This window comes from Sphaerodactylus townsendi, linkage group LG10, assembly GCF_021028975.2.
Source record: "Sphaerodactylus townsendi isolate TG3544 linkage group LG10, MPM_Stown_v2.3, whole genome shotgun sequence".
Classification (NCBI taxonomy): Eukaryota; Metazoa; Chordata; class Lepidosauria; order Squamata; family Sphaerodactylidae; genus Sphaerodactylus; species Sphaerodactylus townsendi.
Genome location: NC_059434.1, coordinates 50,056,280 through 50,079,812, shown reverse-complemented (window position 1 = coordinate 50,079,812; position 23,533 = coordinate 50,056,280). Strand labels below are relative to the sequence as shown.

Sequence of the window (23,533 nt, the reverse complement as noted above, 5' to 3'; positions counted from 1 at the left end):
CAGGCACAAACTATAGAAGAAGAAAAAAAATCAATGCTGCTTTAACAGAAGACACCAATTGATTTTTAAAGTGTTAACTATCGCTAGAGGAAAAAGGGTGGTTATTATTTGTGTTGAAGATGCATCCAGGAAGTTATCTATAAAAGTTAGGTTCCTACTATTCTGTAACATTACTGGGAAAGGACTATGTGTAACATTAAGATGGTATTTGGGGATATTTTTTCCCTTACATATTGCAGGCTCTAGGGATGTGATTTCCAGAGACAGCTTGATGGGGTGGGTGATTAATCCTTTTCTTTGTGCCATTGCTCCTGAAAATGATCATCTCCAAACTGCTTTTACTTCCACTAGAGAAAAATGTATTCATATATTTTCTCTGATGGAAGCAAAAAAAGTTTGGAAGTGATACAGAAAGAGAGGAGACTGTGGGGTTCGGGGGAGAGGGTTAGAAAGCACTTCATTCTTGGAAACTGCAACCACAATGGCTGTAATCTGTTAAAAACTTTAAAATTAATCATGGAATCAATATAACAGAATCTGCTAAAAGAAGGACCCTGACCTGGAGAGTCCAGGCTAACCTGATCTTGTCAGATCTTAGAAGCTAAGTTGACCCTGGCAATAGGGTGATGACATATAGGTAGGCAACTGCAAATCACCTCTGAATGTCTCTTGCCTTGAAAACTCAGTCAGGGTCACCATAAGTCAGATGTGACTTGATAGCAAAAAAGGACTGGCCTTCAGTGGTCCCTACTAAGTTCTATAGAACAAGCTGAAATTGGGAACCCAGGAAAAGGCTGGGGGAGTGGAAACCAGCTACTCAATGCAGTTATAAACCCCCTACTTGGTCCAGGTTGGGAGGGGTGGTGTCACTTAATGGAATTTAGGTAGCTGGATAAAATTTCCTGGGCTCTTTATCAACTTAGATAAAGCCCTTGGAAGTTATGTATAGAAAAAGTTAATTGCTAAAGTGGGGCTGGTGTTTAAGTTTAGTATGAATGGTATTAATGGAGTCATACTGGTACTGCAGGGTGACATTTCTCAAATATTGTAGCCTGGTTTCAGTAATGTCCACTGACCACCTCCCCCACTGCGGATATGGGCTGGCGAGTCTGCTTGGGGCTCACTAGCTAAGGCACCTACCTCATGACCCAGCCCAACCAAATCACATTTATGTCATATCTAGCCCTTGTAACAAATCAGTTTGACATCCCTGCTATAGAATTTTGGGAAATTCCTAAAGCTGTGATGTCATTTCTAGTTACACAACTGAAAATTATGTGGCATTGTGTGATGCTGCCCTAATGTTACACCTAAGCGTTTAATTATATAAATCTTGTTGAATTGTTTTGTACCTTGGAATTATGGTTGCAATCTCTTTGTAATTAATGTCTTTTTCTAGCAATCCCCTGGGATTCACCTATATAGTTTCCTGGGACATCACTTTCAGCTGCCTAACCAGAAGTGATATCACCACATTGCAGGATGCTCTACAATAAATGCCATAGAGTTCTAGGGAATTCCTTGAGTTTCCCACAAAGTGGGGATGACACTTTTGATTATGCAGCCAGAAGTGACATCATGGCATTGTGAAACACATTCTCATCCCCCCCCCCCCAACACACACACCTTTTTAAGTAGTAGCAGGGAACTAAGGTCAAAAACTCTTTAATTGGAGGTTTTTGACTTAAAGATTTTTTATTTAATTTACATTGTCTTTCAAGTTCTAGTTTCAAGTTCATAATTTAGCCCCACAGAACTCACACAGACAGAAGTTATATAGACACCAGCACAGTTAGCTCTTGCTCCAGCTATGTCCTTTTATGAATATGTTCACTTTCTCCCTCATAAATGAATGGCTGCCTTTTCCGCAATCAGATGTGTTCTTACCTTTCCATTGTTACATGTCAAAAGACCAACAAAACTTGTAAGTATGTTAAACTCTTTGGAGGACTTAGATACAATAGACAGGTGAATTAAACCTTGAAGAAAAAAATAAGTCATTCTACAAAATCTTCATGGAATGAATCAAATGGATCTAGTTGACAAGATTATTAAGCTTTGCATGAAAATTGCTCAAAGGCAGAAGCATAGCTATAATGGGATGGGGACAAATGCCTCAGGTAGGCCGCAGTTGGGTCACATGGAGGGGCGGAAAATTGCTCCACACACCTCTTTTCCTTTCCCCCTCGGTCCCACAAAGTCTGGCCACACCAGGCTGCCTGAGACTGCCGCCACGCCGCCTAAGGTAAGTGTGCCACCCCTTTGTTTGGTCGAAGTGGGGGAGGGTGGCTGCCCATGGGGGGGGAGTAGAAAACTCAGGTTTTGCCCCAAGCTCCATTTTTCCTAGCTATGCCTCTGTTCGAAGGTCACCCATCTACTAGACAAGCTGTTCCTGAAATATGGGGAAAACATTCATAATGGCTTCCTCTTGCACATGGGAGACAATACTGGGAAAAAGCAGATAGAGAAGCCTTAGTGTGCAAGCTGAAGTGCTTCTACTGAGGCTTTCTGGGGATCTCAGCCAGAAAGCTAGGGAAATCCTGCTAAGGACAATGTTACTGTTGTCCCAGATGACTGTAATAATATCTTTTTAAATGAAGCCCCTCTATTATACACTTTCTGCTGATACAAGATGTTTGCTGGCCTAAATCCAGGAAAAAGATTGTTGATATTACCACACTAGTTTCCTTCTCAGGTTCACTGCTCTAAAGACAAACAAGCCTGCTCCAAGCAAATGTTTGTTGTACTAAGTGATCTGGATTTGCAAGCCATTTCTTTCTGGTTCTAACTTCACCTGTATTTCTTTCAATAATGAAAGACATCCACAACAACAGAATACAGGATTTTTATGTGAGTCTCGATATCAAGAAGGAAATGGACCAGCTGGCATGGTAGAAAAAATAGTTAGAGCATCAGGCTAGGACCTGAGACTACTGGATACAAATCCCACCTCTGCCACAGATGCATGCTGGGTGATTTTTTGGCCTGCCACAGTCTAACTTATTCACAAAATCATTGTTCTGAACATTAGGAAACAATGTGGAACAAAGAGGAAACAATGTGATAAACATCTTCAGGTTCCCAATAGGGAGAAAAGTGAGATATAAATAAAAAATAAAACAAGTAAGTATAAAAAATAAAAAATATAAAAGTATAAAAAGTATAAAAGTATAAAAAATAAAAAATAAAACAAGTAAGTATAACCAGCCTGCAAATTAAACCACATTAATCCCCTTCCCTTTACAGAGTAACAGTGAAATCCTATGCACAATTACTTAAATCTAAACCTACTGATTTCAGTAGATTTAAACAGTAATAGCACTTCATAGAATTGCACTGTCAGCCTTTAGATTCCATATTTAGTTTTGGTCTAGCCACCAAAAAGAAAAGAATATTAAAAAAGAAAAAAATACTCCACTGTTTCCTGGAATTTAACCAGGGCTTTTTCATTATTCACTGCATTTAAACAGCAGAATTCGGGGAGTGCTTTGCCACCTGCACCTTATTACTGATACAGTATTTGCTAGGGCTTGCATCATTGCCAAAAGGAAGCCTATACAGAGAGCATAGTACACAAATTAAATCAGATGTTCAAATGCCATTTGTTGCAAAACATCAGCCACAATATGGTGTTTCATGGTCTGTGTCAAGTTTGTTGAAGACAGCAGGCTAATTAAAAACATTGCCCATTATAATTAGCTGTCTTGTAAGAAAAGATCATCAATTCAATTACACCTAGAAGCATTTCATTCATGTTAGAGGCAAGGCACATTGACATTACAGTGAGAAGCAAGCTAACCCTTAGGCACTTTGTAGTAAATAATGAGAATACACAGATTTCAAAATGTGCTGTTTTATGATTTGTATCAGTTTTAAAAATTGTGAGATAATATGCAGAAGGAATGTTAAGTGCAAAAGTAACACAAGCATTCAATCATACAACGACTTTTAAAAATTCAGGTAGGCAAATTGTGTGCTACAGTTCTTCACACTCAAAAATTCAGCCTTCATTTTGTAATAAAATATTGACTGGGAGTTATCAGTATGTCTCTTGTTTACTTCATTTGAACCCAGAACAGTTACATGTGCATGCCATTAATAACTCCCTCCTTAAAGTAACCCACTCTCCCCCTCCCCCAAAATAATTACTTTTTGGATCTTCTATTAGCACACTTCCAGGTCTAAACAACTTTCCCATTTCATGTGCACAGTTCAAATGTTTTATTACAAACTGCCCGTATAACTTAAGACACCCTCCATACACACATACCTATAACTGGAAGGTTGCTCATATTAAAAACAACAGGTTTAGGGATAATGGCAAAACACTATCCTTCTCACTATGGAAGCATGAACCCACATTTTTAGACCTTCCCAACTTATAGTCACTAGATACAGAATAATTTTTGTTTCTGATAACCTCTTGTTTTCAGACAGCGTTGAGCAGCATGACCCTGCACTTAAGGAGGAATATTCTTCATGATGTCATTCTCTTTCTGAGTACAACTCATGAGAAGGGTGGCCAACTCCAAAGGGGAAAATTTCTGGAGATCTAGGGGCCAACCAGAGGGTGGCAGAGTTTGGTGAGGGGAAAGAACTCAAAGGAATGTGATGTCATAGCATCCACCCTATGAAACTGTCATTTTCTCTAGGGAAAGAGATTTTTGTAGTCTGGACATCAGCTGTAATTTCAGTAGAATTATTGCCCCCCACTACTGCTTAGAAACCCTAGTTTTTAGGACACCTCTGTTTAAAGAGGATCAAGATAATACTTTTACACCAAAGCTCCACCTATAGCTAGATCCCATTTCCTTTTAAAATCAGATCAAAAGAGGTGTTCTTCTGATGATTCATTTTAATTATCAGACACCATCACTACGCCACTGGGAGAAGCACGGCGTAGTGGGTAAAAGCAGTGGCTAAGAGCAGGTGCACTCTGATCTGGAGGAACCGGGTTTGATTCCCAGCTCTGCCAATTGTGAAGGCATATCTGAGGAATTCAGATTAGCCTGTGTTCCTCCACCCACGCCAGCTGGGTGACCTTGGGCTAGTCACAGCTTTTTGGAGCTCTCTCAGCCCCACCCACCTCACAGGGTGTTTGTTGTGAGGGGGGAAGGGCAAGGAGATTGTAAGCCCCTTTGAGTCTCCTGCAGGAGAGAAAGGGGGGATATAAATCCAAACTCTTCTTCTTCTTAAAAGATAAATGTAATGTGGTTGCAGATAGAGATCACAACTCTGCCTGAAGCTGATTCAGGAAGTAATGGGAGTGGAGCTCAATTCCACTTTCAAAATGGTGGAGGTAAGCTCTGCATTTCCCCTTCCTTCCTGAATTTTTATGACCTTTTTTTTCTGTTTGCATCTGTGCTGTGGTGCAGTTTTATAAGTGCAGCTCATTGGGAAGGGGAAATTGTGGGGTGCATGGTATACTGTTAAAACATTAGTATAAAGGACCTTATGCAACGGAAATCCAAGAGAATAATATGATGCAAAATTACAAAAACACTGCATATAAATACTGCAATGGTAAAGTGTATTGTGCAATATATAATACTAATCTTTATACCAAACAAATATTCCCATTGAATGTGCAAGACTATTTACAATATTGTCCAATTACAGTACATTACATATCTAAATACGTTCCAGTTCATTCAACAATTCATTCAGACCCCATAGTGTATATTAACTTTTTAGTCACTTCAACACTGCAATTAATCTTGTGTCAGTAAATTCGTGTAGTAAACCAACATACGGCTTGTTTCCTGGGTCTCCCGCAGTCAATGGAATGCTTCCGGTTGAAGCTGTAGCACTGATTAGTTGCACCTGGACATCGGGACCCGTACTGAGCAAACCACAAGTTGTTGCTATGAATCTGGAACTCCCACAGTCGTAACGAGGGCATACAACATACAACAGAACACGACACATGAGAATCTCCTCTATGGATTTTTATTTTGCCACTACCAGGATTCCTCTAGTCTGTACTTCCATGTCTCCCTTAGTGGCTATGCCAATCATGTTATGTGCCATTTGTTGCACAATACTGTTAAAACATTCAAACAAGGTAAAGATCCATGTGATCAGCATCTTGTACAGCAATTAACAAAAGTGGATGAAGAACAGCTATTAGATCTGGGCTACTGCTTACAACTCAGTTCCCCCCTCCAACACTTATTTGGCAGCACATTTACAAAACAAAGCAAGCATGCTTCACCTCACAGATAACACATGCTTCAGTTTGGTACAGAAATGAGAACACCAAGCTATCCAAACTTCTCCATATCAATCAGGGCTTCTACAGTGATCCCTCCACCTTTCTCAAATTATACTCAAATATTCCCAAGAGACAAAATCACAGCAATCCAATTAACACAATGAAAAATCTCACATCCAGTGCCCAGAGCTGCAGGCATAGTATCATGTTCTAAATTACATTTCCACGTGCAATTTCAAAAACATGCTCTGTTCACTACAGTTTTCACAGCACCCCTGTGATAAAGGTCGTAAGAGTATCTGAAAACAGGCCCCTTTCTCTTCCCTCTCTCCCAAAGATCAGGCTGTATCCATCACTGTCTAAACATATCAGGCATGCCAACGATGTATTTTATAGTTGTACATGCAGCGCTCACAGCTGTGAGTAAGCATCTATGGATCACGGTTCTGAAGTACAACTAATCTTAAATCTCTGAGGGAACTCAGCTGAAAAGTTAAGCTACAGAATGGCTTATTGATACTTCAGTAAGTACTTGATTATATATTGCACCACTGTATTCCAACTAGTGCATAGTACTCTCTGCCCTTTTCCACCTTTTTTAGGTGTGATCTAAAATTTTCCAAGGCCTTCAGTATATGTGGGAGTTTCTGCTTTCAACTTTATCTCCTTATTCTCCACTGGATACTACTTCATGAGTTCTCCATGAGTTTTAAAAGCATCTTTTAGAACAAGGGTCTGCAACCCGCGGCTCCGGAGCTGCATGCAGCTCTTTCGTCTTTGTACTGTGGCTCTACATGGCTTGGGTCCTCTCAGCCTTCTTCGGAGAGTCACCTTAAGGGTTAATTGAAAAGAGTCCCTGTTCCTAGAAAGGCACAGCTCGAGACGGTTATCCCAAGCCTCTTCTGGCTTCCCTGTCCTAGCTGCCTGGTTGGCTGATGCCGTGATGGTGGGCCTGGAGCGGTGCATCGCTGGTGGATTCTCTTGAACAGGTGAGCGGCAAAGGGCAGATTCTCAGAAGCTGTGGCTTTTGGGATCAGGGCGGGGGCCATGCTCAGTGAGGAATATGGCTGTCGAGTCCACCCTCCATGGCAGACATGGAGGTCTATTATTAATTCTTAAGAGTTCAAAATGTTCAGAATGTGTTCTTTACATAAATAAAATATAATTTTCTTTGTAGCACTTCATGGATTTCATAAGCAACACACTATAATTGTTTATACAAAGTGTAAAGGTAAAAAACAATATATGCAGTGTTATCTTCATTTTAAATGTCAAAAAGTATTTGCGGCTCCAAGTGTTTTCTTTTTCGTGGAAAACGGGTCCAAATGGCTCTTTTGATATTAATGGTTGCTGACCCCTGTTTTAGAAGGAAAGAAAACCTGCAGTAGAAGGCACAGCTGAAAGGTCTTGGTGTTTAGATGCAGAAGTCTTGTACCTAGGATCATTCCACTGTGTTTAGTTCTTCAGTTAAGCTTTTTTTCACTGCGCTTTACTTTCACCCGCAAGTATATACACACACTCCTATCGCAGTATCTTTGTGCCTCTGAAACATTTTCAACCTTCTTCTTTCCTGTGGTAGTTGTCAATCCTATTTTATAAAATCACTATATTTTTATAACAGTTTCTTTTTAAAAATGATTTATTTCTTACATGACAAATGCTGCTTTTCCAAATAGCTAAAACTAGCTGGAGCACTTTGCAAGTGCACTTGGAAACACAGTAATTCTGAATCGTTTCCACAGCAGTGGGAAATGCTTCAGAATATCAATGAACCACCATCAGTTTAAAATATAAAGCACCACCTTGGCTAACATGGTGCATAACAGAAGCTCTGTTACATAAATTGTATCTGCAGGTTATGTCTAATACAGATATCAGAAGCGTTTAAATTCACAAAGCTGACTGAATCTTGAACACTTGTTCAAATTAATAGCAAGGAAATCATACCAGGCTTATTGATGCAGTGCTAATCATCCTCTAAAAGTCAAACTTTCAATCAAAGATAAAGAATTCAATTAAAACGTTATCTTGGTGACCCTATTTTTCAAAAACGGTAGTGCTCGTATTCCACTATCACAACTGTAACTTTATAATGTTATATAACATTTATATTTTTATACAATGATAGCGAATGTGTCAGTGATTTTAGAAAACTGAAACGGTAGAAGTGACCTCAGGGAGCATTTCCTTTCTTACCAGCTATTATGAAGATCTTCAGGGACACTTTCCTTCAGAGTCTTTCTCTATCTGATGTCAGATAAATACAAATAGCAGAGTTTCTTTTTTCAGTTGGGGCATCTATTCTTTGGAATGTTTTCCCCAGAGATACCCATCAATTATGTTGCCCTTATCTTCCAACAACTAACCAACACATCTCTATTTCAACAAGCACTGTGAGGCACAGACACATTTTATTAGCTCCTGTTTTATATGTTAACATTTCAAAATATTTGGGGTTGATTTTAAATGACTGGAAGTTGATCCAAAGACTCCTTATAGTTATCCTTTTCAGAATGGAACTGTTTGTGTGTATCACAAAACTCCATTAGGTTGCTGTTTCTGGAAGGAAGGCTTAATGGAGAAGTCAAGGCCAGAATAGCACAGATGCCTAAAAGTCCGATAAATCCAATTGAATACAATAGCCTTGGCCACCTAGGAAGAACAACCTGTGAAATTTCCTCAACTCTAGACTGAACCCATGAAACACTAGCTAAGCTGCAGAAGTGGTGTAGTGGTTAAGTGCAGGTGCACTTTAATCTGGAGAACTAGGTTTGATTCCCTGCTCTACCACTTGAGTTGTGGAGGCTTACCTGGGGAACTAGATTATCCTGTACACTCCAACACACGCCAGCTGGGTGACCTTGGGCAACCTTGGGCACAGCTCTTCGGAGCTCTCTCAGCCTCACCCGCCTCACAAAGTGTATGTTGTGGAGGGAGGGAGTGGAGATTATAAGCCCCCCCTTTGAGTCTCCTTACAGGAGAGAAAGGGGGGTATACATACAAACTACTACTCCTCTTCTTCTTCGAGGATCACTCCCACCTCACCTCAGCTCACCTACACACAGTTTCCTGCTGGAAATCAGCTGGTGGGATAACTGCGCTCTAAAATTTAATTAATCTATAAAAAGTGGTGAAGCTACAAGTAAGGCTGTACCTCAGCATTTATCCCAACAAGTCTTATGTATCTATACTTGTGTTCAGTTGTCTTTTTGTTCTGCCTGAGTTAACTGACTACACAGTAAAGACTGGATTTATTCCAGATTCCACCATGTTTTCTAATTTTTGCCTACAAGCACCTTTCCTTCTACCCAGAATAAATTGTAGACACATTTCTTTGACCATTTCAGATGCACCCATCAATCTGCTCTGTTCCACTGCCTCAAGGAAAGGCAGAGAGTTGACTTAGACTGCAAGAGGTGACTGATCATCCAAGTCATGTCTGTGTGTAACCAGATAGTCAGCAGCACCTGTCCTAAGTTCTTGCTGACTTCAGCAGTCGAGGTTTCTTTCCATCTCCTTTATTTGCTTTTTTCAGACTCATCTGACACACCCATGTGGTGGCACCCATAAGGCCACCATACCTCTCTCACCAATTTGGATCCAATGACTTTCTTCTGCTCTGCATATCAGAAGGAAATCACTGGATCCACTTTCTCAGGAAGGAGCCCTGGCTTTTTAATTTAATAATGATTTTGCAGAGTTTTGTAGTTCTTTTCAACTTCTGTAGAATAGTGTTGTTTTGTTGTGAAGACCCAGTATTTCTCTAAGGATGCAATCCAAAACCAAGAAAAACATCTCATAAAGTAATTTAATATTTAGCAGGTTTTCACCAAAATAGAACATCCCAATGGCTATCCAGTAGTCTCAAAAATATGTATGAACAAAGGCTATAAATTATTTTCTACATAGCACCTCTTATTGTACTTCCATAATGTTCTAGTCTTAAGAAAAAACAAAAATATACAAATTGAAAATGTACACATTTTTGAACGAGTGCAACATCACAAAGAGAAATATAACACTGGCATTGCAGTGAACTGTTGGGGGGGGGGGGGTTGCCACAGGAAGAATGACAAAAATTTAGAAAATGATTTAAAATTGTGCCCACAGATAATTTGTTAATCAAACATAATAAAGAGCAATGATTTTTTTCCTATAAGAGGCCACTAGAAGAGATACTTGCTGTTCCTCTTGCAGTTACAGGTTAATTTACCATCTCTACATGATTCTGCATTTTTTGTACTGAACAGGGCATATCAAACCCATAACTCTGCAGCCAACTACTTTTGAAACTGCCTTGAACCATAAAACCTTAAAGCTGAATACATATTATGCAACATTTCTTTAGCAAATATGCTACAGTTAAGCTAGTCTTATGTGTCCATCATTACATTTACTATACCTACTCAAATGCAAGAATATATTTTTTTCAAAAAGAGAGGGGTCATCTTATATTTGTATGCAAGTAAGTTATTTTTTTGGATGTAACATGGGTGTGTTTATGTGTCTTAGGCTGATTCCGCATGGGCCAAAAACAGCAGTGTGAAAATGGTGTAAAAGGGTTTAAAATGATGTAAAAGGGTTTATACTGTTTTCACACCGCTGTTTTGGGGCCCATGCGGAATCAGCCTTACATTCAAGGCAGTCTTCCTTGTCAGTAAATACAACAGAATTATTCAATACCTTCAGTCTCACAAAGGTTTCAAGCAAAAAGCTGGTCAGCAAACACTGGCCATTTCTGCATGGCGGCAGAAGCAGCTGGCCACAGGCATAATTTATGCAGGTGGCGCCTTGGGACCAATCACTCCAGGGGTCAGAGGGCAGTATGGGCATGTCCTTTTCTCCGTCCAGAGCTTCGCAGGAGAAAAGGTAGGTACACACAACAAAACGGAAGTGCCTAAAAGCAGTGCCCTCACACCAGTGCACTTCGCACAGTGCCGGTAGGAAGACGCAGCTTTCAAAAAAACTTGCTCATTGAGTGAGTTTTGAAAGCAGCATTTTCCCACCATTTGGGAGGGGTCAGCACGGCGCTGCTGCAGCGCTGTTTTTGGGCCATGCAGAAACGGCCACTGTGTAGTACCATTGGGACCAACCAAAATGTCCCCCAAAAGTGTGCATCACTAAGTAGAGTTCTCCAGTTAATCTTACAACAACAACTAACAGATCATCTGGACTAGCCCACGTCTGCCGTTGTAAACTCTGGGCACTAAGCTGATACAATTAAAGCACTTGGAATTGCAATTCCTTTCACTGGGAAAGTTAAGTATGGGTTTTTATTTGACATATTCCCAGTTAAAGTTCCTCAGTGAACATAGCTTGTACAAAAGTACCTCAGAAAGAATACGCCAGGGAAAGCATAGTTTTTAAGCAAGAGATGTTTATTATTGGCAGTATCCATAGCTTAGCACAGAAGGACACACAAAGACTAGCAGATAACACAGAAAAAGCTTAGAAACTCAGAAAGTATTATATAATATCAACATATTTTTATCTTTTAATACCATAAATATACACAATTTCTTTTTAAAAGTTAAAAGAAAATAAAAAAATCAGACATTCTCTGATATGACGGGAGGGCTAAAAAAATGTATGCAGATTGCAGGAGCACTATGCCCCTAACCCCAGCAATATGCAAGGGATAACTGTACTTCTATTGATTTTATAAATCATTTCCTGCTGTGAAGAAGCAGCACAAAAATCCTTAAATATAAACAATATTTACCCAGTCTTTTGGGTTAGTATAGTATAAAGTATATAAATCTAAAAAATATGTAAACATAAATATTTATATTGCATCTCTTTCCATCAAATAATCCTATAATTCTCTTCAAAACATTTTGTGTTGATTGCTTGGTTGATGTCACTACTGATATGACAGCAGGTTTTGGGCAGTTTGGGATTCTCTTGTTGTTGAAAGAGCTGAAATGTCAAAAATGTTCCTTATTCCTATTCAACTGTCTTGATGCACTAAGGAAAAAAACGTTCTGAAGTGAAAAGGTAGAACTGCCTCAAGAGAATTTTGTGAATGGTTTTGATGTCACTGTGGGAAAACTCTACTCAGAGCTACTTCAAATGCTTCTACAGCTTACATCCAAAGTAAGATTCTAAAAAAAATTTTTTTCTCACAATAGAAAGGAAACTTCTTTATGGAACAATTTTTTTTAAAAAAGTTAAATGCATAACCACCTTTCGACATATTTTACAAGACAAATTTTCAGAAAGAAGTGAATGCAACAGGTTTTGATCAGATGAGCAACAGCACTAATTGGTACACCAGGGAAACAGGCTTGCGTAGTGCGGCAGAGTCAAAGAACAGCCTCAGCTTAATGAATCAGAGGAGAAGCCTTTATACATTCATTTCCATTTGACATAGGCATACTAATGCTATCCATGAGAACTGCTCTGAACACACCAAATTAGATCCTTTTTGAGAAAACCTTAATTTGGCAATAAACACAAAGCTGCTGCTAAAAATGGAAGCCAAAAATCTAGCTCCTTTTCCAACTGTAATGTTTCAGACAGTTTAAGTCACAAGCTGACAAAGGCCACTGTCTTCAATGGTGTATCTGTGTTTAAGACTGTACTGTCATACTGGAAAGATGCATGATGTGTGACATGAGGAGGTCACAACATGAAATAAGGTAAATAGTACACATAGGGGAGTGGGAGTTAAATAAGCAACTACCATTTTGAGAGGCAGATTCAAAGATTTTATCACAACATCCATTCATTCCTAACAAGAGTAGGATTTGTGGCACAGTCTTGCAGTCTTGCTCACTTCTCCAGGGTCGGGGACAGAGGGTAGCTGTCGGAGAGGTAACCTTCACACACCATCTGCTGGTGAACGGGGTCCCAAAGGAGGTGATTCTTTCTCTGATATTGTTTAACATCTTTTTGCACACTTTTGCCAAGTTGATCTGGGAATATGGGCTGGGATTCCATCAATATGCTGATGACATTCAGCTCTATCTGTTGATGGATGGTTGACTAGACTCTGCCCCAGAACTCTGCATCAGTTGCCTAGAGGTTGTGGTGAGACGGCTGAAGGATAGTCAGCTGAAGTTAAGTCTATCAAAGACGGAGGTCCTGCGGCTGGGCAGGAGAGGAGTAGATTGGGACAGCCAATTACCAGCTTTTAGTGGCATGCAATTGTCAGCTGCACTGTCCATGAAGAGTCTTGGGGTGAACCTTGACACCTCCTTAATACTGGAGGTTCAAATCACACAGGTTACTTACCTGGCCTTTTATCATCTTCACCAGGAAATATTATTGGTGCCCTACTTGTCCAAAACGGGCTCCAGTGATCTATGCAACACTCTAGACTGGATTACTGAATCTCACTCTACAAAGGGCTTCTCTTGGGTCTGCTCTAGAAACATCAGCTGGTGCAAAATGCAGCAGTGCAGGGTCTCACTGGGACCCCATGGTAGACAAACATTCAGTCAGTGCTCCATCAGCTGTATTGGGTCCAGATGGAGTACCAAATTAGATTCAAGCTTTTGGAGCTTACTTTCAAAGCCCCAAATCGTCTGGGGCCTTCATATCTACAGGACTGCCTCTCCTGTTACATCAATCAAAGAGTGATCTGGTCAGCAAATAACAACATACTGGTGATCCCAAAACAGGTCTGGTTAGCCTCAACTAGGGTCAGAGCATTTGTGGGTCTGGCCCCAGCCTGGTGGAATGCTCTGTTTGTAGAGTCCTGGGCCCCGTGGGATTTGATGCAATTCCGCAGGATTTGCAAGACAAGAGCTGTTCCTCCAGGCTTATAGTTAAGGCAGAAACAGTACAATCAATTATTTCTTCCAACTTCTGGCCTCCCTCTCTCCTACTTCATCCCCCATATCATCACATTGAGATTTTAGTCACCATCCATTCAGAGTGTCCTGTAAATGTTTACATTTTGAAAATGAAGTGTATTTACTGTATTTTACATTATATAAGCCACCCTGAGCCTGTAACGGGAAGGGCAGCATGATAATATTATTAATAGTAACACTTTGTAATTGATTGATATATTACAATTCATAGCAGCTGTCAAATTGTTTCAAATACTAAACCAAACAATATGAAATGGGAATATTTTCACAAACATAACGTACAGCAACAAATATTATTTGAACTTCACTTGAAAAGGTGAATCATCTAAGTGTTGTATTTTGTTTTGAACACATGACATTCTGTTCAGTTACCCTGGCCTGGAAATACAGTGACTTTACAGATTCAGGTGATGAAATCAATTTTATATTAGTTGTGGCAATCTGAAGATTCACTACTATCTGATCACTTTTCAATTACCTTTCTGAAATGAGATAATCTTCTCTCTCCACTAGCCTGGACAAATATCCACATTTCACAACAGACAGCAAATAACTGACATCTTATTGCCAATCTCAGTGGAAAGTCAAAAACTGAATAAAAGCCAACAATGCAATTAGGACTCTGAAACACAGGACAGACTTTCTTCATTTAGTTAAGCGCTGGTCAGGATTCTTGGCCCTGGTTCCAGCTCTGTCAAATGAGGCTTGGGCCCTGTGGGACCTACTGAAGTTCCACAGGGCCTGTAAAATGGAGGCCTTCCACCAGGTCTACAATTGAAAACAGCAACAGCATCCCATCATAGCTGGCCTCCCTTCACCTGTTCTTCTTTTCCTTTTTCTTCTTTCCTTCCCCTTTCCCTTCCCCTCTTCCTTTAATTCATTCCCCTTACTTTGTGAGAGACTGATTTTATGGCAACTTTTATTATGTACTGTCGCTGATTTTAAGTTGTTAATCTGCTTTTGTACACTGCCCCGAGCCTGGCAAGCATTTACTCAGCCTGGACTACAAGGGTTTACGCAGTTCTTAGCAGGCCTCATGGCTCTACTCCTTCTTCTCTTGGATCCAGGTGAGGCTGTTCCAGTTGCTCCAGGCAACCCAGCCCTGCCAACAGCCAATCTCACCAGCAAGCCAGCCCAACCAGGGACATAGCTACAGAAAAGGAATTTTTTCAATTATTGATCATCTCCCCCCACCCAAAACAAAGAAAACGGATCTCATAATTCTTTCCCATTTTTGGAAAAGAAAAGACTGTGAAGACTAAAATTGTGTATGAGGGAGAAACTTGATTTTGTGTTCTTGATATCTAAGAATATTGGTGATAATGTTATGATGTTCTGGGAAGGATAGGATCTGAATTCCTGGAAAGAGAAGGGAAAGGGGAAAGGGATAAAGGAAAAAAAATATATAGAGATAGATGGAGAGATAGATGGAAAGAGAAAATGAGAGAAAGATGAAAAGAGAAAAGGATAAAAAGAGAGAAAGGAGAGACAGATGAAAAGAGAAGCCCGAGCAGAGGGTGGGCAGCTGGTGATGGCAGCAGAGGTAGACAGGTGGGAGGTGAAGGCTGACAAGGGGGCACAGGAGAAGAAGATAGTGGCAAGGAATGCAATGTTCCATAGAAGGAAGAGGGCTGGTGGCTGAACATGCCCCCCCCCCACATGACACAGAGAGACTATACCCAGGGGTTGAGCCCCTCCGGTGTCCCCTTATGGCGACGATGAGCACAACTCCACTGCATTGGCAGCTGAGTCAAAGATGGGCTGAGAGCATTGCAGCAGAGAGGAGACTTGCCTGGTTAGGAGCAGCAGTGGCGTAGGAGGTTAAGAGCTCGTGTATCTAATCTGGAGGAACCGGGTTTGATTCCCAGCTCTGCCGCCTGAGCTGTGGAGGCTTATCTGGGGAATTCAGATTAGCCTGTACACTCCCACACACGCAAGCTGGGTGACCTTGGGCTAGTCACAGCTTCTCAGAGCTCTCTTAGCCCCACCTACCTCACAGGGTGTTTGTTGTGAGGGGGGAAGGGTAAGGAGATTGCAAAGCCCCTTTGAGTCTCCTGCAGGAGAGAAAGGGGGGATATAAATCCAAACTCTTCTTCTTCTTCTGGTTCCCACCCCCTCCACCATGCTGGCTGGCATTTCCCCCAGAAACAGATAATGTAGGAGCCATAAAATGTTGACAGTCAGCGCTCTGAAGCAACTGTAATAGTTAATGAGTTGGTTTCAAAGTAGTGCAAATGCAGGTATAAACAAGTACCCTCCTACTTCCTCACAACTCCAACTAGGGACATATGATTTAATTCAAACAGCCAACCATGGTTTATACTTCCCCTCCAAACATAGATTTCAAACAAGTTTCAAAGTGTGCAACTCCAAGCCATTATGTCTGAATGTTGAGGAAATCAGGAAAATCCCTGCTGTAATTACTAACATATAAATCGATTAACAACCATCTCAATTTTCAGGTATATTATAAAAATGTCTAAGTAAAATTTTGTGACAATTTTTTTTTAAAATTCAGTTGTGACCTATATAGTTAATTAGAAATGGGAAGATACCCAATGGCTGCTGCATGGCACTTCCACAGTGTGGTGATTTTCAAACTTTCTCCCTTCATTTCTACTTTAGCTTGTATTCCAAAGGGACCGTTGTGCCTTTCTTAGGATTTTGATATATGTTTAAGGCACACAATGAGCTCATGCAATCACTAGCCATACCTGTGAATTGAAAATGTACCCCAAAACCATCATTCAGCTATTATTTTGACAGCTTGTCTGCTTTTAAATGATCTCACTGTTCTCATTCTCTCATTACCCCATTCTTGTAATTCACCTCAGCTTGCATTTGGGGAAGTATCCTATCTTGAGATCAGATAGGATGATTTAATTAATCCAGAAGAACAGTAAAGCACAGGGTCTCTCCATTACAAACAGTTATTCTCTGTGCACACTGTTATTTCATGGATAAGAGCCTGATGTAATTAATTCATCACACAAAGTTGCTTAGTTTAGTATGAAACGTGCGCTGCCAACATTATGCTAGTAATCTACATTCACTCTAAACCACAGGACAGCCTGTAATGAAAGTCAGACAAATGTTCTTAATGTACATGAATTTATTTATAGATATTATTAGCAGAAAGTATCAGGCTGACATGCAAATGTCTCTATTAATACACAGAACCATACTCTCTCATTTTAAAAATATAAAATGTTCTCTCATTTTAAAAATATAAAAAACGAAACTTCACTTTGTATTACAATGCTCATTTAAAGCAAGTTAATTATTCATTTAATTTGTTGGAATGCCATTTTTGTACAATAACCTGGAATAAATCAATTAAAATAGCATTCACTTTTAAGCAATCCCTTTTTAAATTAGCAGATTTTTCATTTAATAAAACATTCTATTTATATTTAAAATAGGATTAACAGGAACTTCTGATATTCAGTTTCTACACAAGAAACTGACAAGTGTAAGGTACTTTTGAGGAACTGAAGGATAAAAACGGTACCGTTCAGCAGGAAGGAAGGGATGGATCGTTTGAACATAGGGCTGGAACTGAGCAAGAGAAGGGTGGAGCCCATGCCCCCAGGCCAGAGTCAAGTAGCAAAGGACAAATCCAAGTAGTTACAGACTCTGGCTGAATCAACAATCACATTCATTAGGTTGTGGTTTTTAAAACCAGGTTTATTAATAAGCAAGAGATTTTTAAAATCTACTAAACAAAGGAAAGCATGAAGTAAACCAGAGGCAAGCGCAGAGTCCAGCTCCAGGTTCAGGTAGGCTCTGATGGTGCTCAATGGCTTGTCCTAGCCACATACAAAGAGGAAATTAAAATGTCACCAATACATAGTATTGAATGAGAAGTCAGATAGTGGGGTGATGACAGCCACTTAAGCCCTGGCCAGGATTTGCAGCCTGAAAGATGTGGGCACTGGGATGGGGGTAAGGACTAGGGGAACATCTTCTTCCAGACTGTAGCCTTTTACGAGGCCAGTGGGGGAGGGAAGGGACTGGAGTCACACCCAGATCCTGAGCCTTCTGCCCAGGGATGATCGATGGGTTCCCCCAAAGCAACCAAATGTGCCTTTAGGCTGGCTGCAAGAATGAGATAAGCCAAAGGAGATGAGGCCTCACCTTACCTTGTTGTTCTGGTGTCAGGCGCCAGAATCATGAATCAGAGCTCATAGGCAAATAGGGGACTCTTCCCTAAATGGCATGGGTACATTGCAACAGCGTCCACACAAGGATTTTCTCAGGATGGCTCTTGTCTCACCTCACCTTACCACAGCCTGCCAGACAGGCCTCCTAGATGCCCCAGAGGCCTACGGCTAGTTGGGGCAAGGCGGACTCAACAGCATGCCAGAAGCCAGATTTCTGAAGCTGTGCAGAGGGTGCTGCTGCCTCAGATGAAGCAAGGGGGTCAGAGGAGCAAACAATAGGCTTAGCCAACCATGGTGGAGGAAGTATTGCTGGGAAGGAAAGGAGGGGCTGAGGCCAGTGCCCCCATCTTCCAGTCACATCTCTGCAAGAGGAGGCATGAAAGTGAGGGCACAGGGCACAGCAAAGAGCCTTCCTTGACAACATCCCAGGTTCTCCCTCCTGGAGGGGAAGGAGGGGGCAGGTAGTTGAACGCACTCCCCTGTGACCCACTCAAGTAGCGCCTGGAACTCAAGCAACTTGCACCATTGTTGTGGAGAAAGGAAATCAACTTTCTCAAGCCTTAGTTCATATACTTATGCATGCCACCATGCTTTACTGACTCACCATTTACATTATCACATGCTGCATACAGATATTGTGGACAAACTCAGTTTTCTCTGACAGAGATAAACCTTGTTAATGGTCATGTTTCCGCACTACCCATGTGCAGCATTTGGGTTTGGAGGTCAACATTTCAACAAACTCGTTATTCATGAAGCCAGGACCCAGGCACTTGGATCAAGCTTGCATCTCACTAACCAGGATTCTTCACTTCACCCTCTCAGCTTAAGCCATCCTCTGTTCCCATCACATGAAACATGCACAAACACTAGCCCCATGTTGAACTGACCAGAAAAAGATTCTAAATATTGGATCAGATTCCAACTAGAGTTTCTGGTATGCTGTATGAATTTTCAAGCTTTCTCATCTTCCTCTCCTGCAGCAGAAATTCTATTTCTGTTCTGAATCCAAGGCATGAAGAGCCAGTTCTAGACTTCTGAAACTCATAAGTTCTAACAATGATGCGAGGGAGTAATGGGAATCGACTGCAGTAAGAAAGGTTGCATTCCCAGTAGGTTTAAGGAAAAAGCAAAAATCAGCCTGTCCCAACATGCCAGTCGAAAGAGATGTGGAATGCCTGCAGTTTTAAAGAACATTTGGCCTAAACACTGGTGTGCAAATGGAATCCAGAATGAACATCTCCATGCTGAACTCAATTCATTTTCTTTTGATTCTGCAGATACTCATTCTGTCTATTCGTGGAAAACACAAGGGAAGGGGGGGGCAGACACCAGCCCATATTTCAAGGAGTTTGCCAACAAACTGCGCACAAGTTCCTGATTCAAACCTGTCAAGGAAAGATTACTGTTTTTGAATGTGTGGGAACAACCATGAGATTTTCAAGCCTGCCAAAGCCATAGTTCAGAGAACACTCTTGTATATCTCCTGTTTCCAACAATTCAGCAAAAGCCTTTTTCATAATAAGTTCATTATGAGTTTTATATTTTAGGTGGCAACTGCAGAAGGGTCCCACGTAAGCCCTTTCTATCATTTCAGCTTCTTATGTACCACACAAATCAAAGGGAGATTTGGACCAAGGGTGAAAGTTGCCCAAGATTTCTTCCTACCCCATCACTTGTAGACATCAGCCCTAAAACCTCAAGACAAAAATAAATGAGCTTTAAAAGGATATAGCATCATAAGTGCCTCCAGCTGCCAGTGCTTGTTTAGATGAATGGTTTAGTGCTTCCATATAATGGATGACAAAGGCTAGAAGATAAACAAAGATAACCCTTACAAATAAATCACTTAGTACTATTTTGATTTACTTTCATTATGCAGACTTTAAAAGGTAGTGCAGCTGACTGGAGCTCTCTAGACAGATTTTTTTTTAGATGCCATTGTATCTTTATATGTAACTACTGAAATACTGAATATTTATCCCCCACCCCACCCCTGGAGAAGCATAAATTACATTATCAAACTAATCATAGACAAGATGTAGGTATAAACTTGACTTACTGGCTCCATGACTCTTAACACATGTAATACAATCTCATGGTATGGATGACTTTATAGCACCCAAAGAGTGTTATGATCTCATGCCAACATGAAAAGACAATACTGAGAAAGACATACAAGCTAGCAGCTGTTCTGGATACATCCATTTATCTTTTTAGTACTTTCATACCAGCTTTGTAGCTTTTCACATACCTCCTGCACAAAACCTGATCCACATTCAGTGAGCATTATCAAACCAGCTCATGTTATTAGTTAACTCATCTCTAAGATGATGCACAACAATCTTTAATATGATCCAAGATCAACAAATGAACATAGTGGTGATACACAACCTGCAATGATTGTATTAAACAATACTCCATATAGGTAATATACAATGCTTAAAATATAAAATAAATTTCTCTATATATAACATTCTGTAAATCAAGAGAGTGACATTCACATTGGCCTTTCATACGCTCCCCCATCCCAATTTTATTCCTCCAAATGCACTGTGTTCAATTCTACATATGTTTACTCCACAATTATGTGGATCAATCATTAAAGTTTACTTCAAACACAGATGCAGCTGAGGCAAAAAAAACTTTCAGAAAGAGACCATTTAAACAAAATCAATCATGAAAAAATGAAATTGCTAAGGCACCTTAAATTAGAAGCTGAAATAAATGTCTATACAATGTAACAGTTAATGTACAAAATTCCAATTCTTCACCAGTCTTACTGACTTCAATCGGATTGTTACCATGAGTTATGCTATCAAACCTCTTTCCCTCTAAGAATTTTTTTTGCATGAGCAATTTGATTAAATTTAGTAGGTAGTTCAAATAAAGTAGGAACCTGTTTCAGTGGTATTCAGGAAAGAAATGAGCAGGATACTTTCAAGGAAACTCTGCTTGCTGCGCTTCGATGAAGTTTACTTACATGGTGAATCTCAGAACCTGTTGTATGGTCCCCAAAGAAGCACAAATTGCGAGGTTTGGGAAGCCATCCTTATAGCAAAAGTCTTGAAATGGTCAGGGACCCAATGACTAATCAAATCGACACCTGATGATGTAAGACAGTTTCATATTCAATTACTGACCAGGTGACCTTAAGGGTCAGGACAAGATAATACGGTAGAATGTACTCTGCAGCCATAATCCCTCCCTATTCATGATGACACTATAATAACTTAATCAGCTTAATTGCCTGGAACACAGCACCAGATTTTACAACCCTGAGGTCCCTGGGATTGAAGCATTGGGCCATATTTTAATTTCTATCACCCTGAGTTCTTATCAGTTGGCAAAAGATCAGCTGTGGATTTTTTGTTAACATAAGGCACAGCTGAATTCGCACTTCTTTTAGAGCAGGCCTGAATGAAAAAAAGAACAAAGAAATTGTACTGGAACTCAGTTTCTTACAACAGCCATGTCCCTGGAGAACATTAGCTTGTTTGGAATTCAACCCAGCTCATTTTTCCTGTATTCTCCTGCATTGCTGTTTTGTTAGCCTTGCTTTTTAAGTGATAAAATGGTTCCACCCTGAATCAAGGTTAGAATACTATCAGTGCATGTCTCTAGTTTCTCCACAGTGCTTAAAACAGCCCTGTTCAGACAATACTTTTCAGGAAGACATCTGAATGAGTAAATAGTCTCCAACTCTCTCTTCCCAAGTGTGGGGGAAAAAAAGAGCAAGAAGTGAATTGTATTGCCCTGCATTTATGATGACTAAAGATCTCCCTGTTCTTATGAGCTGTATTCTCTTTCAATACTTTGGGAAAGGTCAGGGACAACTTGCATTCAAATAAATGAGGTGCAGCACAATTCACTTGCTACTTTTTCTTTTGCAGAGTAGGAATAAGATTGGAAATATGTACATCCCCAAGACTTAATGAATTATGCTCTTCAAAAGCGCAGTCTGAAAAGGGCAAAATATTTTACTGAATAGGAAAATAACTTTTGCTTTATGGGAACTAAAAGCCATTTTAATAACTATATTAGGATATTAATCTATAAGTAAAGCTAACAGCAGATAACCCTCATTGAAATGAGACAGACCACATTTACAATCACCTATTCTGCTATGTACATTGGCATTCATTCCTGGCCACCAAACATTTATGCATTGTGAATGATCAGAGTTTTAGAATAGATGCTCTGATTGTCCTATCTAATAGCCAACTGTGTATAAAACATTTTTATTATTTGTTTTAATCTGGCAGCATGTTATCCTTAACTGGCATCATCTAAAATTGAAAGTATTACCAAATAAACATGTTCATTTTTCCCAAGAAGATCAAGTTTAATGTATTTCAAATAATTATCTTTGAGCTGCTCAACAGATTACTGAAAGCATTTGTATAAGAATTGGCATGTGTCTCCCAGGCTGAAAGCAACTTGCCAAATGGTTATTTATTTATTTACTGGATTTATATCCCATCCCACCCCTGAAGGGCTCTTTTTCACTTTTATTTCTACTGTACATGCCCCATGGGGGAGAGTGGTAAGCAGCAGTACTGCAGTCAAAGCTGTGTTGGATCCTGTGTTGGATCCCAACAGAAGTCAATTTCAGGAAGTTGGCTCAAGGTTGACTCAGCCTTCTACCCATCGGTCAGCTTGCTGGGAGTAAAGTGTAAATGACTGGAAAGGGCAATAGCAAACCACTTTATAAACATAATCTGCCCAGTAAATGACCAGGTAAAATCAACTGACAATATTAGGAAGAAAGAGATTTTGGCAGAGGACGGTAGTTTTATAAATGGGAACAAACTGGAATTAGTTCCCTGGACAACATGATCTCTGGTCTTCTTCAATTAACTGGAAATAATCTTCTAAACTAGACAGCATCACATCATTTGGGGCAATTAGCTACAACACTTGGCAAAAACCATCCCAGTATGAGAATAATCTATTTCTTTTATGAGATTTCTACTTTGCTATATGGCACAGACCTAAACTCATATGTGAATGGGTGTATCTAACCACAGTTTGCTATTATATGCTAATCTGGAAACTAAGGTTGACAATTAACTTCTTGACCATGGTTTAAAGTGGGATTGATTTTGTGATTAGGACTAACCCTGGTTGTCCAATTCAGACACTATGGCAAATTATGAAGGAAAGACAAGGGATGAAGAAGAGTGTGCAAAGAGGAAGAAAAGTCTGCAAAAGCCCAAAAAATAATTGCTCAAAGCTATGATTTGGTAGAACAGGATGACATGACTGAACCCAGGCAACATGTCACAAATAGTTTTTGTAATTCTGTGTATCTGTAAGAGTGCCTGAGATCTTGT

The 23,533-nt window shown here is 40.1% G+C and overlaps 1 protein-coding gene across 6 annotated transcripts in view; it reads right to left on the bottom strand.

Annotated features, from left to right (window-relative positions):
* The window catches only part of INPP4B (inositol polyphosphate-4-phosphatase type II B), a 281,318-nt gene that overhangs the window by 170,788 nt on the left and 86,997 nt on the right, over positions 1-23,533 (bottom strand). The gene's annotated exons all lie outside the window — the stretch shown is intronic.